Source organism: Cupressus sempervirens, chromosome 8, assembly GCF_028749045.1.
Source record: "Cupressus sempervirens isolate cs-2001-9-10 chromosome 8, ASM2874904v1, whole genome shotgun sequence".
Taxonomy (NCBI): Eukaryota; Viridiplantae; Streptophyta; class Pinopsida; order Cupressales; family Cupressaceae; genus Cupressus; species Cupressus sempervirens.
In genome coordinates, this window is record NC_143125.1 from 844,144,021 (window position 1) to 844,160,511 (window position 16,491).

Consider the following 16,491-nt stretch of genomic DNA (forward strand, 5'->3'; position numbering starts at 1 on the left):
CTTGGTGTCTTGTGTTTTTTTCTATGTGATCTATTATTTTTTGATATTGTTTATATTTGCATATAATTGTTATTTTTGTCTATGGTTTAATCCTAACAAGTGATATCAAAGCGAGGTTGTTTTTCAATTATCCTCTCTTAGAAAGTTTCACAGTTGAGTGGGAGCGATGGCAGATGAGGGTAAGCTAAGGGTTGATAGGTTTAATGGGCAGAACTTTCAGTTATGGAAGATGCAAATGGAAAACTATCTTTATGAGAATAATTTATGGAAGCCGTTGGAAGGCAAAACCAAGAATCAGGGATCTATGTCAAATGACGACTGGGATCTTTTGGACAGAAAGGAACTTGGAAGCATTTGATTATGCCTGGCACTATTGGTGGCATCTAATATTACAAAAACAAAGACAACAGAAGAGTTGATGCAAACCCTAGTGAAACTATATGAAAAGCCCTCCGCTTCAAACAAGATATTTCTCATGAGGCATTTGTATAATATGAAAATGATAGAAGGTGGATCAATTGTAGATCATTTAAATGATTTTAATACTATTTTTAGTCAGTTATCTTTTGTGAGTATCAATTTTGATGAAGAAATTAGGGCTCTCTTGATTTTGTGTTCTTTGTCTGAAAGTTGGAATGGCTTGGTAATGGCAATGAGTAATTTTATTCCTGGATCTAGTACCCTAAAATATGATGATGTGATCAGTGTTATTTTGAGTGAGGAAACTCATAGGAAATCCTTAGGTGGATCTACATTAGGAAGTGCTTTGAACACACAAAGTCAAGACAGAACAACTGAGAGAGGAAGTACTTTTAGAAATCGTAGGAAATCAAGAGGAAAGTCAAAGGGGAGGAGGTCTCAATCAAGAGGACCAAACGAGTGCTGGTACTGTAAAAAACCATGGCATAAAAGAAAAAGATTGTTGGACTCGAAAGAAAAATGAAGGAGATAAATTAGATGGAGACAAGGAGGCCAATGTCGTAAGTAACAAATCCGAAGAGGATGCTTTGCTTTTGTCTTTAAAAAGTGTTGATGATTCATGTGTTTTAGATTCTAGTGCTTCATTTCATGTTACACCTCATAGAGGTTATTTCATTGATTATGTCCAGGGGATTTTGAACTTGTTTATTTGAGAGATAATGAACCCTGTCAGATTGTTGGAACGGGAAAAGTTAAAATTAAGTTGCAGAATGGGTATCATTGGCTACTACATGAGGTAAGACATGTTCCAAAGCTGAGCAGGAATTTAATTTCAGCATGAAAACTCAATGATGAGGGTTTTGTAGTTACTTTTAATAATAAAAACTAGAAGGTTTCAAAGGGTTCCCTTGTAGTAGCAAAAAATGTGAAAGTAGGCACCTTATATCTTTGTATAGGTTATATTGTTCCTTCAACTTTAACTGTTTGAGAGAAAAATAAATGTTAAGAATAGTTGGTGTAGTTGAACAAGGAAACCAAATAGCTACTGTAAATTCTAATACAATGTTGTGGCACAACAAACTTGGGCACATGAGTGAGAAATGTATGAAAGTACTTTATTCAAAGAAAGTTTTATCAGGTTTGAAATGTGTTACTATGAATTTTTGTGAAAGTTGTGTGTATGGAAAACAAAAGAGAGTGAGTTTTGTGAAGACTAGGAAGGAAAATAAAAAGGAGAAATTAAAGCTTGTGCATACCGATGTATGGGGACTAGCTCTGGTATTTTCCCTTGGTGGCTCTCATTATTATGTTACCTTTATTGGTGATGTAACAAGAAAAGTGTGAATTTATTTCCTTAGATAGAAATCTGATGTATTTCAAACTTTGAAGAAGTAGAAGTGCTTGGTTGAAAATGAGATTGGTAAGAAATTAAAATGTCTCAAATTTGATAATGGTGGTGAGTATTGCAGTCATGAATTTGAAGATTATTGCTCCACTAATGGTATTCATATACAGAAAATTGTTCCAAAGACTCCACAAGAAAATGGAATGGCTGAACGCATGAATAGGACTATAATGGAGCATGCAAGGAGCATGAGGCTGCATACTAGGTTACTCTTACACATGTGGGCAGAGGTTGTCAATACTATTGTATATTTGATTAATAGAGGTACCTTTACTCATTTGGGTTGTGGTATTCCAGAGGAAGCATGGACTAGTAAGAAGGTGAGTTATTCTTTTTTCAAAACCTTTGGTTGTTAAGCATTTTCTCAAATAGATTCTAAAAATAGAACCAAGTTGGAAGCTAAGTCAAAGAAATATGTATTTTTTGGATATGGCATTAATGAATTTGGTTATAGGATTTGGGAATTTGAAAATCATAAAATTGTAAAAAGCAAGGATGTCATATTCAATGACAATGTGTTGTACAAAGATCTGTTGCAGCAACATGAGAAGAAAGAAGATGATTATGTAATGCCAGATGATACTCTAAAAGATGATGTTCTAGCCATTCCTCATGATGTGCAACAACAAATACCACACACACCAGTGAATGTTAGATGGTCAACAAGGTAAATTAGACCTCCAAAAAGATTTTCTCCCTCTTTGTGTTCTATTTTACTAATAGATGCTAGTGAACCTAAATGTTATAATGAAGCTATGCAAGTGGATACTAAGATTCAATGGGAGTCTACAATGAAAGATGAAATAGACTTTTTGCTAAAAAATAAGACATGGGATTTATGCAAGTTGTTTATAGGTAAATGAGCTTTACAGAATAAGTGGGTTTACAGGTTAAAAGAAGAGGATAGAGGTAAGAAAAGATTTAAAGCTAAGTTAGTTGTAAAAGGATTTTCACAGAAAAAGGGCATTGATTTTGATGAGATATTTTCTCTTGTTGTTGAGATGACTTCTATCCATACTGTTTTAAGTATTGTGGCTACTGAAGATTTGCATTTATAATAGCTTGATGTTAAAACAACCTTCCTTCATGGTGATTTGGATGAAGAGATATATATGATACAGCCACAGGGATTTGTGGTCAAAGGTAAGAAGAACTTAGTGTGTAAATTGAAGAAAATTTTATATGGATTGAAGCAAGTACCTCGGCAATAGTATTTGAAATTTGACAATTTTATGCATGAACATGGATATAGTAGGTATCATTTAGATCATTGTGTTTATTTCAAGAGGTTGGATGATGATAGCTACATTATTTTATGTTTATATGTTATGATATGTTTGTAGTTGGGTCTAACATGGATCAGATTAAGGGGCTGAAATGCCAGTTAGCACATGCATTTTCTATGAAGAATTTGGGGGTGCAAAAAAACAAATCCTTAGTATGAAGATTAGTCGAGATAGGAAAAACAAAAAATTGATGATATCTCAGGCTAATTATGTTGAGAAGGTGTTGCAATATTTCTCTATGGAGAATGCTAAAGCTATCAGCACACCTTTACATGGTCATTTGAAGTTGACTAAGGAGATGTGTCCCAAGACATAAGAAGAGGAGGATAATATTTCAAAGGTACCCTATGCTTCAGTTGTAGGAAGCTTGATGTATGCTATGGTATGTACAAGGCCAGATATTGCACATGCAGTGGGAGTTGTTAGTAGGTATATGAGTCATCTAGGAATTGAGCATTGGAATGTAGTTAAATGGATTCTCAGATATCTGAGAGGAACATCTAGTAAGTGTTTACACTTTGGGGGCTCTACTACTGATTTACAGGGCTATGTTGACAGATTTGGCAGTGGATATTGATACCAAGAAGAGTACAACAAGTTATGTGGGGCAGTCGTGAGCTGGGTTTTTAGGTTACAAAAGGTTAATGTTTTATCCACTACAAAGGTAGAGTATGTTACTGCTATAGAGGCAACCAAGGAGATGATATGGCTTCAGTTCTTCTTTGAAAAATTGGGACACCCTTAGAAGGATAATTATTTGTTTAAAAATAGTCAGAGTGCCATTCATCTTGCAAAGAATTCAGCTCTGCATTCAAAGACCAAACACATATAGTTGTGGTACCATTTCATTTGGTCAGTTTTGGATGATAGACAGTAAAAGCTAGACAAGGTAGCTACAGATGACAATCTAGTAGATATGTTTACCAAGGTAGTAACAAGGGAGAAGATGAAATCCTCTTTAGCTTTAGTTGGTCTTCTAAATTGAATGTGAATAAAAGAACAGTAGAGTCCAAGGTGGTTTGATCCAGTGGGAGCCTCATGGCATAGCAGCATAGCTACAAGATCAGTCTCCAAGTGGGAGATTGTTGTTTAAGTACGGAGCCTGATCAGTCCCCAAGTGGGAGATTGTTAGATTGTGGTGACTGGTCAGGGAAGTACATACTCCATAATTCCTTGATAAGGTTTGGGGCCAAGTCGGGCTCTGAGCGAGGGTTTGGGGGCGGTAGCCCCCAATACAGCTAGGGCCATCATGCTGCAGGGGTTTGGGGGCGATAGCCCCTCAAAAAAAAATTGGGCCCTATTTATCATGATTTTGGGTTGACATGTAATTATTAATTATAACTCTAAAGTGGTAAAAAGACTTGTATAAAAGGGCTTAGGGTTAGGGATTGTTTCATTCTACTGATGTGAAAGTTGATTCTTGCGGTAGTATTGAGCTATAAGGGATTGTGGATTGTAATCAAGGTGTAATCACTGGTTCATAATAATATCGGACTTGTTGTTTGGTGGACGTAGCCCAGGGATTGGGTGAACCACGTTAAATCTTGGTGTCTTGTGTTATTTTTTCTATGTGATCTATTATTTTCTGATATTATTTATATTTGCATGCAATTGTTATTTTTGTTTGTGGTTTAATCCTAACATTTTGTAGTATTTTTACAAACACACTAAGATAAAGTGCTACTCTATTACATTTTGAGATCTTGCACATCTTTGTGTTTTTTTGTACTCGCACTACATTGTAAAGTGTCTTGGGAGTTTTCATGTTGGCCATATTTGTCATCTTTCTCTGTCAAGTTAGTTTTCCTTCAATGATATTAGCCTCATGATGTGTCGATGGTATGTGCCATTATAGGTGTTTGTACTTCTTTTTTACTCTCGGTGTTCTCGGTTCTTCTGTCTATAGGAGATATTGCATTTTGTTTCAGTGTTCATGTCTTACCTCTTAGCATTATAGGGGGGTTATGTTGGTTCTATTTCTTTCTCAGTTTGATGGAGTGAGCTATGTATTCATTATTTGATCCTATGTACTAGGCGGTTACGGTGGTTGGATAACTATGCATTTCGGTGTGATGGATCATTTACCATATACACATTCTTTCATTCCTATTTTTAGAGGCTATGAAGATACTTGCCATCTTCAATTGATCAGCTCTTTATACATAGTCTTCTCTACCTAGTCATTTTCTATATAGTGAAAGTTCTTTAAATCAATAATTTGGCAATATTTGCAGCTTCATGTTTTAGTGGTGTTCTTTATGATCATCTTTTGTTCCTATCTTTTGGGACATTCCCTAGTTTGGAGGCTTCTTCAGACCTTCACGAGCTCTTTTCACCATTCTTTCCATCTATTTTTGGAGTAGAGTTTTTTTAATATGATTTTCTCTATGTCTCCTCTTTTTAAATATTTGGTTGTGCTTGGGTACCTCATCAAGCCTTGTTGTTAGGACCCAAATTTATTTTCAATAGTAGTTTCTAAGTTTTTGGCTACTCTTTAAGTTTATCTTAAGGGGGCGTGTTAGAGAAATAAAGTATTTTCTTATTAATTAAATCATTTTAATTTAATTATTAAGTCACTTATTATCTTTAGTTTACTTAAGCTAAACTTTAGGCATATAATAATTAATTCTTTTATTAATTATTATCATATAAACCAAGTTTTACCTGTTAGGGTTTTGATCTCCTTTTATAAGGATTGATCTCTTTATAATTCATTCATTCACTTTTGATAGTAGCAATCTCTTTTTCATCTATGGATTTGGGAACTTCAGCCTCCATAGCTTTTGTTTCTCTCTTTTTGTGACAGATGTTTGCATGCAAGTTATTTTTGGGAGCTATGGGGTTGAGCTTTCATCAAATTCAACAATTCAACCCCCCTCCCCTCCCCCTCTGGTTATTCTAAATATTCTAATAATTGGTATCAGAGCTTTTGGTGCTTGTGAGGAAAGTTTGAAGGACTTAAGATAAAGATCGAGATGTACAAGAGAGAGGTACCTAAGTTGAACAAGGAGAACTTCCTAGCATGAAAATGAGTAATGAAACTACATCTTTTTGGAGTTGGAGATTATGCATTGTACTACCCAAAAAATGAGTACGTTAAAGTTCCTAGACCCAAGACTATTGAACAAATGAAGGAAAAGCAAGAGCATAATCAAATGATGATATATTTTGCATCTTATTTGTGTTATGTTGAATTTGATGATGTGAATGAATGTGCTACTACAAAGAAAATTTGGAACATGTTGGCACAAATTCATGGAAGAGATAAAAATGTGTTGAGAGCTAAAGTTTAAAGTTTGAGAGGCAAATTTGATGACATGACAATGAAAGAAGGTGAAAGTGTTGCACAATATTATGGTTGAATCAAGGAGGTTGTGAATTCTATTAGAGGAGTTTGAGGCATCATATCTAATGGGTCTATGATAAGTAAGGTATTGAGGACTTTACCTCCTATCTATGCAATTAGAGTGTTTGCAATCCAAGAACTAAGATGTACACATGGTAATGATCTAACTTTAAATAATCTAATTGGTAGACTCATTGCATTTGAATTGTCAAAATTTGATAATTATTCCCCTACTAGTATTGAATGTTCTTTCAAGTCTCAACTAACCCTTGATGGATTTAAAGAAAGAAGAAGAGAAGACATGTGGACAATGATAGTGAATCAGACGATGATCTTAATGATATTGACGCATTACTAGCAAGAAAGCTGCCAAGAGGAAAAGGAAAATACAAATGTAAACTCCTTATTATCTATTTTACATGTAACAAAGTTGGTCATATTGTTGCAAGATGTCTTGACAGAGACGAGAAGAAAGAAAGGAAGGATAGAAAATATAGAGGAAGAAGAGAAAGCAAAGACATTTGAGGTAACAAAGACTACAAAGGAAAAGGTAATAAATCATGTTATATTATTGAAGAAGATGTTTCTAATAGTGACACTAATGAAAATGACGAAGAAGTTGTTTATGTTGCAATGAAAGATGAATCTGGTGAAGATGAGAAAAATGTATTAATTTCACATGTGAACAAGAATGAAAGAAGGATAATTGATAGTGGTTATTCACATCATATGACTAGTGATACAAGTAAGTTTAAAAAGTTAGAACATTATAATGGAAGTAGTGTTAATTTTGAAAATGATGCACCATGTTATGTGAAAGGTAAAGGATCAATTATATTAAATGATACGATTAAATGTGACAATGCATATTGGGTTGATGGTTTAAAATAAATATTGTTGAGTGTGGTATAGTTGATCAGTTCAGGCTACCAAGTTGAGTTCCAAAATAGAAAGGGAAATATTTATGATGCTACTAGTGAACTAATTGGAAGCGGTGATCAAACAAGTGGTAACTTGTTCTATCTAGACCTATTTGAAGATACTTGTCTATTTGCACAATTTGAAGATATTTGGTTGTGGCATAAGAAGCAATGTCATGTGAACTTTCATAATTTGGTAAGCATTAGTAAGATGAAAAGAGTTAAGAGGATTACCAAGATTGTGAAAATCTGATAAAGTGATGTGCAAACAATGTCAAATGAGAAAAATGAGAAAGTCTAGTTTCAAGAGAAAGACTTATTGTTCTAATGATATTTTGGAATTAGTTCATACTAATTTATGTCTTCTTATTGGAGTGTAAAGATATTATGATTACAAATATTTCATTCTATTTGTTGATGAATTTTCTAGAATGATGACTGTGATGTTTCTAAAATAAAAATCTAATGCATTTCAAATGTTTAAGTATTATTTTGCTAGAGTTGAAAAACAAGCAAGAAAGATTCTAAAGTTCTTGAGATCAAATAGAGGAGGTGAATTCATATTAGATGAGTTCAACATATTTTTCAATGACAAAGGAATCAAAAGACAAATGAGTGTACCAAGGACTCTACGACATAATGGAATAGCCAAAAGAAGAAATAGATCAATCAAGGATTTTGCAAGGACACTGATGATGGAGAAGAATATTTCACAAAAGTACTAGAGTGAAGGTGTAAGTATTGTAGTCTATACTCTGAACTGAGTTTAGGTGAAGAAAGGCATAAACAAATCACCTTTTGAATTTTGGCATGGCTATGCGCCTAATGTCAATTATTTAAAATGTTTTGGAAGCAAATGTTATATATTGAAAGATGCAAGAGAACAAAAATTTGATGTAAAAGGTGATGAAGGCATATGCCTAGGATATTCCGCTAAAAGCAAGGCATATAAGTATTTGAATTATAACACTAAAAAAATTGTGGAAAGTGCAGATGTTTGAGTTGATGAATTTGAAGAAAAGAATGAAGAGGAGTGCTAAAAAGAACTTGAAGATTACAAGAAATATGTCTACATAAATGAAGGTGAACCTAGCACCTAACTTGAATAATAGAAAGAGGTTTTCAAGCATCAACATCTAGGCACTTATGAGGTTTAGCATAAGAGTTAGGTTGAGCATCAGCAGACTATCAAGCATTAGGCTATGAGGGCAAATTTATAGACAATAGAAGCCAAACATTAGAGAGAAGAAACTGAACAACAAACACCATGTTGAGTTGCATCTAGAGATACTTGTAGAACAAGAGCAAGTAGAACCAAGTGAAATACATGAAGAAGAAAGAACATTTGAACCTGTCTTAACAAAGTATGTAAGGAGGAATCTTACACCAAACCAAATCATTGGAAGAAAAGTTTCAAGAGTCATGACAAGAAGTAAGTTGAAGAATGATACATGTTTATTATGTGAGGTAGAACCTAAATCAGTAATAGATGCTTTGGAGAATGAAGATTGGATTAAGGAAATGAATGAAGAAATTGATGAAATAGAGAAGAACAAGACATGGATGTTGGTAGATCAAAGGACAAAAATGTGATTGGAACCAAGTGGGTATTCAAAAATAAGTTGAGTGAGAAAGGTGAAGTCACAAGGAATAAGGCAAGACTAGTTTGTATGGGATAAGTACAAGAGGAAGGAGTTGATTATAATGAGACATTTGTCATAATTACAAGGTTGGTAGGAGTGAGAACTTTTCTTTTATATTTTCTTACAAAGGATTCAAGGTATATCAAATGGATGTCAAAATTGTATTTTTGAATGGAATCTTAGAAGGAGAAGTCTACATTGATCAACCTAAAGGGTTTGTTGATCCCAACAAGAGAAAAATGGTATGTAAACTACACAAATCTTTATATTGTTTGAAACAAGCCCCTAGAGCATGGTATGAAAGATTACACACTTATTTGGTGAGAATTGGTTTTGTAAGAAGTAATGACAATAACAATTTGTACTTGAAAAGTGAATCTATAAACAAGATATTGCTAGTTGAAAGTTTTTTTGATGATATCATATTTGGAGGACATAATTTGTTGTGTAAGTCATTTTCAAATGAGATGAAGAAAGAATTTGAGATGCCAATGTTTGGAGAGATCAAGTTCTTTGTTGGATTACAAGTTTATCAGATGAAGAAGGGTATTTACATTACTCAATCAAAGTATATCAAGGAGATATTGGAGACTTTTGGAATGGAGGACTCAAAACCAGTTAGAACACCTAGGGTTACTAGTCATAAACTATCAAATAGTGATGATTGTGTTGAGGTGAATCAAACATTATACAAGTCAATGATTGGAAAACTCCAATATATTGTGCATAGCAGACCTAACATTTCTTTGGTAGTTGGTGTTGTTGCTAGATTTTTTGCTAATCTTGGAGAAAAAGACATGATGGCTATGAAAAGAATACTAAGATATCTAAAAGGAACATAAGACAATGGATTATGGTAGAAAAAGAGTGATAATTTTGAACTAAAAGTTTACATAGATGTTGATTGTGTTAGAAACATTGATGACAGAAAGAGTACAAGTAGAGGTGCTTTATTTTAAGCAAAAGACTAATTTCATAGACAAGCCAGAAGCAATACTATGTTTCTCAATCCACAACATAGGCCAAGTATGTTGTTGTAGCAATCAATTATTCGAAAATTGTGTGGATCAAGCAATTGTTGAAAAGTATGAGGGAAGAGATTACTAAACCTATTATGATATATTGTGATAACACAAGTTCAAAAAAAATGTTAAAGAATTATGTGATGCACACAAAGACCAAGCACATTCCTATCAAGTATCATTACTTCAGAGAGTTGGTACAAGACAAAGAAATGATACTGGAGTATGTGAACACAAAGGAGTAGATAGTTGATATATTCACTAGGGCATTACCTAAGGATTATTTTGATTACTTAAGAGGTAAGCTAGGGGTGATTCCCCTATCTAAAGCAAGTTGAGGAGAGATGTTGCATTGTTTAAATGAAATGATAAAAATATCTTACACATTGATGCATGAGGTCACACTTTAGGAGTTGCCCAAAGATTGTGAATAGATGAACTAAAGCATGGAGCAGATGAGACTGCAAGGATTCAAGATGAAAGAGAAAGTGGAATTTCTATAATAGTTAGACAATGAATGTATGCTAGAGAAAAGAGAGAGATATATGTGAATGGTTGATGTCTTTGGGATTGTTTTCAAAGAGGGAGAAGTTATGTGGTTACCATCCTATATCTGTATCAAAGAGGGAGAATCTATATGAAGCTATTGTTGTCAAAAGAGGGAGACATATGAAGTTGGATGCATATTAGAGGGTGAATATAACTAGAGGTTTTGTCATCCAATGACAGAGGGAGAAATTGAATTACAAGAAGAGATATGAATGAGGTATTATCAACACAATTGGTGATGGGGAGCTTCTTCAACTAAGAGTTTTCTTGCTCTTCCCAGGCTACTCCTAGCCTACTTAGGGTTTTCTCTCCTAAACCTAACCTAGAGAATCCCTCTACAATCCCCTTTCTCCAAGAAACTCTCCCAAAAATTCAAGGTTCAATACTGTTTCCCCCAATTCACCAAATATGCATTCTTTGGCTTAGAATGCCAAAATTGCACTATATGCACCAAGTGGCCCAAAATCAAGTTTGAACCCTCTTACTAAGGTTCTTGACCCATCCCTTACCATTCTACATCATTCTTTCAAGATTCTCATTCATATTTCACCAAATTGCCTAGTTATTCCTTGTAGCCCTAAGAGCCCCTATTAGCCCTCCTAGAAACAAGGAAAGTGAAATAACTCATAAAAACCATTAATAAGTCCCCTTGGTGTGTTCAAGATTTTTTTTTCTCTATGACCTAACCTTGAATATTTTTCAGGTCTTGGGCGCTAGGATTGGTCATACAGTATAGCTTCAGAAAACCCTCTTTTTAAGGGTTTTAAAGGAAATTTTTGTGTGTGCTTCACCACAAGTGTCAAACTCCATCTCCAACCTCCTCCTCTAATTTTTGATCCCTTCATACACAACTCCTACATTTCTAACTCAAGATTGACCCATTCCAATATTTTGTTCACCACAAAACTCCATTACAAGCTTTTCCTTAGACCTTGCCAAGCTTGCTTGCTTGCCAAGAGCTCGCTTGTAAAAATAGAATTTGACCTCCCAAAAACCACAAAAACATTATTTAAACTATATATAGAGGCTATTTTTTGTTCTCCAAGATCCATGGTGTTTTCACCAAGGACACTCAAGCCATAGCCATTTTCATGCTTGCACTACAAAACTGGATAGCAAGATTCCTAAACCAAAACAATTTTGTAAACCCTATCAAATGCTTGTTTGAAATATAAAAAAAAATGCATGTAGATTCAAAACATGATCAAAAGATGATATTCCATCCAAAATAGTAGTTTATTCAATCCTAACACTCTATTCAATCTTCAAAAACCATGTTCCAGTTCACAGTATTGCTACGTTCCTGGTGATGTTTGTACACCCCACTATCCAACCCTCAGAAATGAGTTGGAAAAGTATTAAATAGACTTCATGATCCATTCTAGCCTTTATTTTGAACCATAACTACCTAATTCATTTTCTTTTCCAAAACTACACAAAAAGTTGTTAAGCAACTTTGGAAAATTGAAAAGTTGTCAATGCAACTTTTTGACAACTTTTGCAATTTTGCTCATTAGACCTCCAAACTTGGCCAGTTTTCTCCCAAACCTCCTAAAATGACCTTAGTACACCTAAGCACCCTTCTAACACACTCCTTTCCCCCTTTTAAGGCATTTTACCACATTTTTCCTCCTAGAGTAACTTTTGAGTAATCTTGCCTATCAGGACGTAACTAACAAGATTTGACTCACACTCCACATCCTACCTATTCAACCCACCTAAAATCACCTTGGGACTTTATAGCTACTCCTTATTACCCAAATGGTTGGTTAGATCATCTACAAACCAAAATTTAGATTAGGGCTTTACCTTACCCTAGGTGCTCCTGCACCAGTTGGTATAATTATGAGGACTATCATTGAAGACCTCTGCAAGGCCATCAAGGAATAATAGTATCTTTGGTGTGTTTTTGATGAATATTTTCTCAATATAGGATATAGACTTATAGTTTACTTTCTCCAAAATAATTAATTAAAATTTTTTAAATATTGAAAGAACTGGAATACAGTTTGCTTGTGTAAATGAACTATATATATATATATATATATATATATATATATATATATATATATATATATATATATATATATATATATCTTTTACTTTTAATCTAGGATGGCTAATTATCAAAAATATTGAATAAGTTAAGGATTAACATGTATGAATGATTAGCCTGCTCTCTCTCATGTCTATTATGGATCTCTGTGCTTAGTATATCTTATCTTTCTTGTTATCTACAATGGTTCATTTTACTCTATGAATTTATGGTGGGATCTGAAAAGCTTTCTTTTAATTCTATAAATTAGCTTTGGAAAATATTATGAGATGAATGATTACTACCATATGGTTTTCCTTTTTGAATTACTTACTATCTTGTCAGGGCTTTTAACTTGTTTTTAAAAAGTAATAGTGTTATAAGTAGGATATAAGTAGGTCTTTTAACATGTTAATTACTTAGAAAAAATAAGGATGAAAATATCTTCTTCTTCACATTTTACTATATGAAGATCTATTTGCATTTAGTTGTTTTGATCTATCTATACAAAGCCCAAAACTAAAAGTGGGCAATGATACACCATGGGTTGGATCATTTTGTCTAGTCACAGTACATGGTTTCTATGCATAGGTTCTAATACTAACTACCTTTGGAGCTTCCTCTATTGTGTATTATGGGGCAATTTTATGGAAGGTAACTATATCTTCCAAAAGTTTAACTTGAAAGAGTTACCTTTAGTCTGGAGGGTTGTCACCACCTCTTCAACATCCCACTTAATCAAATTAAGAGGCAATTAGTCATTCAAATGTAGTACTTCAATTATGTAATTATTTATTGATTTTTATATTGAGGGTATCCCCTCATTATTTTGTAAAAGGGGGTATGCCCCCTTCAAGTCCCAAGTTTGGGCATCCATATGTATACAAGACTTTGTTCCCAGGCCAAACTGAGGGTTTCTTAACCTTGTTCTTTTTCCCCCAGTGCCTTCACTTGATTAGGGGTTTTCATAAAATATTTTTAATAATTAATAAAATGGGCATTTGTGTCTTATTGATTAAAAAAAGGATGAAGTTTATTTAGAAAACATAAATTCTTTTAAACTACAAGATTGGGAATTGTACTTGATCAAACTAAACTTGGAAATAACATTGCATCTGGGAAACCATGTAAATGAAAAAAGATCCAACTTCACTCATATCAAACATTATGAAAGTTCTATTGAAAACTACATGGCTGAAAATTATGATTATTTTAATGTTTTTATGATGATGTATTTTTATCTAGTGATGGGTTTGGGAAGCCTCATAGATGGCCAAAATAGGAATATTTACAATAAGCAAGGAGTCTGGGTATGTATTCCAGTGACTTATGTCAGTTTAATTTTTATCTATGTTTTTCTATGTTGACAACCAGTAATTCTATGCAAGCTCATGTGATGTGATTTTCTTGATGTAACCTTTGAAGTTTTGGTTTGTGATCTATTCGTGATTTTAGTTGCTCATATAGAATTGATGTGATTATGGTGATTTTATGAGATGTATTTCCATGAGCTTAGGGTAGGTCATCTATGTGTGTATTGGGAAATGGCTTGCGATGGGGGGCAGAACCCTAGATAGGTTTCCAAGGTAACTCATTGTAAGTAGTTTTAATAAGTGATACCATTCTCGTTAATGGGTTAAAATGAATTAGCAAAAGTTATTTTGATACCTTGCCCATGTCTCAAGCACTAGTACAAGCTAGGATGGGAGTAGAGAGGATTCTTGGTTGTGACCTTGCCTCATCAGTACGCCTTATCTATTAGAAAGGGTATTGATACCACATAGAGTCATTAGGGGGTTGGAGTTTTGAGAGACTATCAAGGTAACCTAAGAGTTGACTCATGTGATGACACTTTCCCATATGCATATTAGGTTTCCTACATGTCTTGGTGCCTCTGGGATTAGATATTACCTTGTGTACTTAGTACCTTTGAGATAGAATGCTTCAAGGATTTTGTGGAGTCAAAAGAAAAGGATAAAGAAGACATTGCTTGTCAGTTGTGAAAATGACAATGATATAAGCTATTGTTGTAGAGAGATTGATCAGAACAAATTGGTACTCAATGTTGAGAGATATAGTACTAGGGTTATGAACACGTGTCTCAACAATAATAGGTATAGTCAAGTGTAGAGTTAGCATATCTATTCTCTTTTTGATAAAGAGGATACATGGGCTAAGAACGAAAATGGGATTTATGTCTTGAATCATATCAAATGTTCATAAGTTCCTCTTATAGAATATATTCTTATTCATCTAGAGTGTCTAATGTAGGAGCATCTTTAGGTCATGAGAAACCTCACATCACCCAAAAATATTTCTTTTAAGTTTGTTTGTTTATTGTTCCAATTGGATAGTTTTGTGTTTTTTTAGGTAGTGATCATCCTAGTTGACTCATTATCTTGTGTGATCCATATTTCATGGTCTAGGAATCATAATGATCCAATGTCTAGATTCATAGCTTGTTCTAAGGTTTCTAGATTAAGCTATCATAAGATTGGCCTATCCCTATATTTGTTTGTGTTCTAATGGTCAAGTTGACAAGATTTGGCTTGTGATGTAGATTCACAACATGTTATGCTAAATGATGCATTGTTATATGTTTTTATACATGTTGTTGACCCTCTTGTGTGTTCACATGACATGAAGCATCTATTTGAGGGCATTTTTACAAATTTTGGTCCTAATCTATATGTTGTAATACATTTCCTTTATAGTGGAGATCATTAATCGAATAAGTTGACTTATGGTTGGGGATCTTGTATATAATTAGGATAGTATTCCTTATTTGAGGAGTGCTAGAGAGGTTTGTTAGATAAGAAATAACTTTCAGAATAACATCAAATTTTATTTATAATCAAGCTTCTATTCCTAGAAAGTAAGGAGGCTTATGTTCTAAATATGCAATCTATGTTTGCAAGTCAACTTGATGATAACTAAGGTTCTTGTTTCTTTATTGGTTGGTGTTATTCTTTCTTTGTTTTACTATCTCTACTTTTTTTTCTATCTCTAAGGTTGGAAATCTCCTTTTGGTGACTTCTATGATCTTGACTACATTATTTTCACCTTTACCCTCACCCCCGCTCACCTCTTGGTCTTGTTTTGTGTTCAATAATAACACGATTGCAAGAATAAGATTAGGAGTTGTTTAGGAGGAAAATGGAAGAAATGAATTTGTTAGTATAAACTAGATTGGATAAGTTCATTAGTTAAACATATTCACCCTAAGCCATTCAATACAAGAGAAAGAGGGGATTGCAAACATAACTATCAATATAACCCAAGTTAGATAGAAAAATCCAATCAAGATGAATATATGTCAATACTAAACCCAAATTATACTAAGCAAATACTTAAGCAAGTCCTCTCTTGTGCAATGTTCACTCACCTTAGATTTGTAATGTAAGGGTAAATTAATTATATTATGTTGATTGAGATTGCAAGAAACATAAATAGTAACTAAGTACATGAAAGATCATATCTAAAATATTAAGGTGGGAGTTATGGAAATATACACACCTTAAGAGTGGAAAATAGACAGATGTAGAAGAGAGTTGATTTTCCACTACCTACAAGTCATGAAACTAAAAAATCTATTTAACGGCCATATAAAACTTGAAAATATGAACTCAGTCGGTCTCTAATTTTATCTAGAATGTCCAAATATGTATTTGAAACTTCGATCCACAAATTAAAAACTAGATTAAAAAAGGTTTTGTTTGTTGGGGAAGGGCTTGCCTTATTCAAGCCCTAGATTGAGGAATAAACCTTAAGTTTTAAATGTAAATGCATGTTCAAGGATTCTTGAACATTGAATTGCTTGAATCTCTAAATATGTAATAAATCTACAAATCTATCTCATAGATCT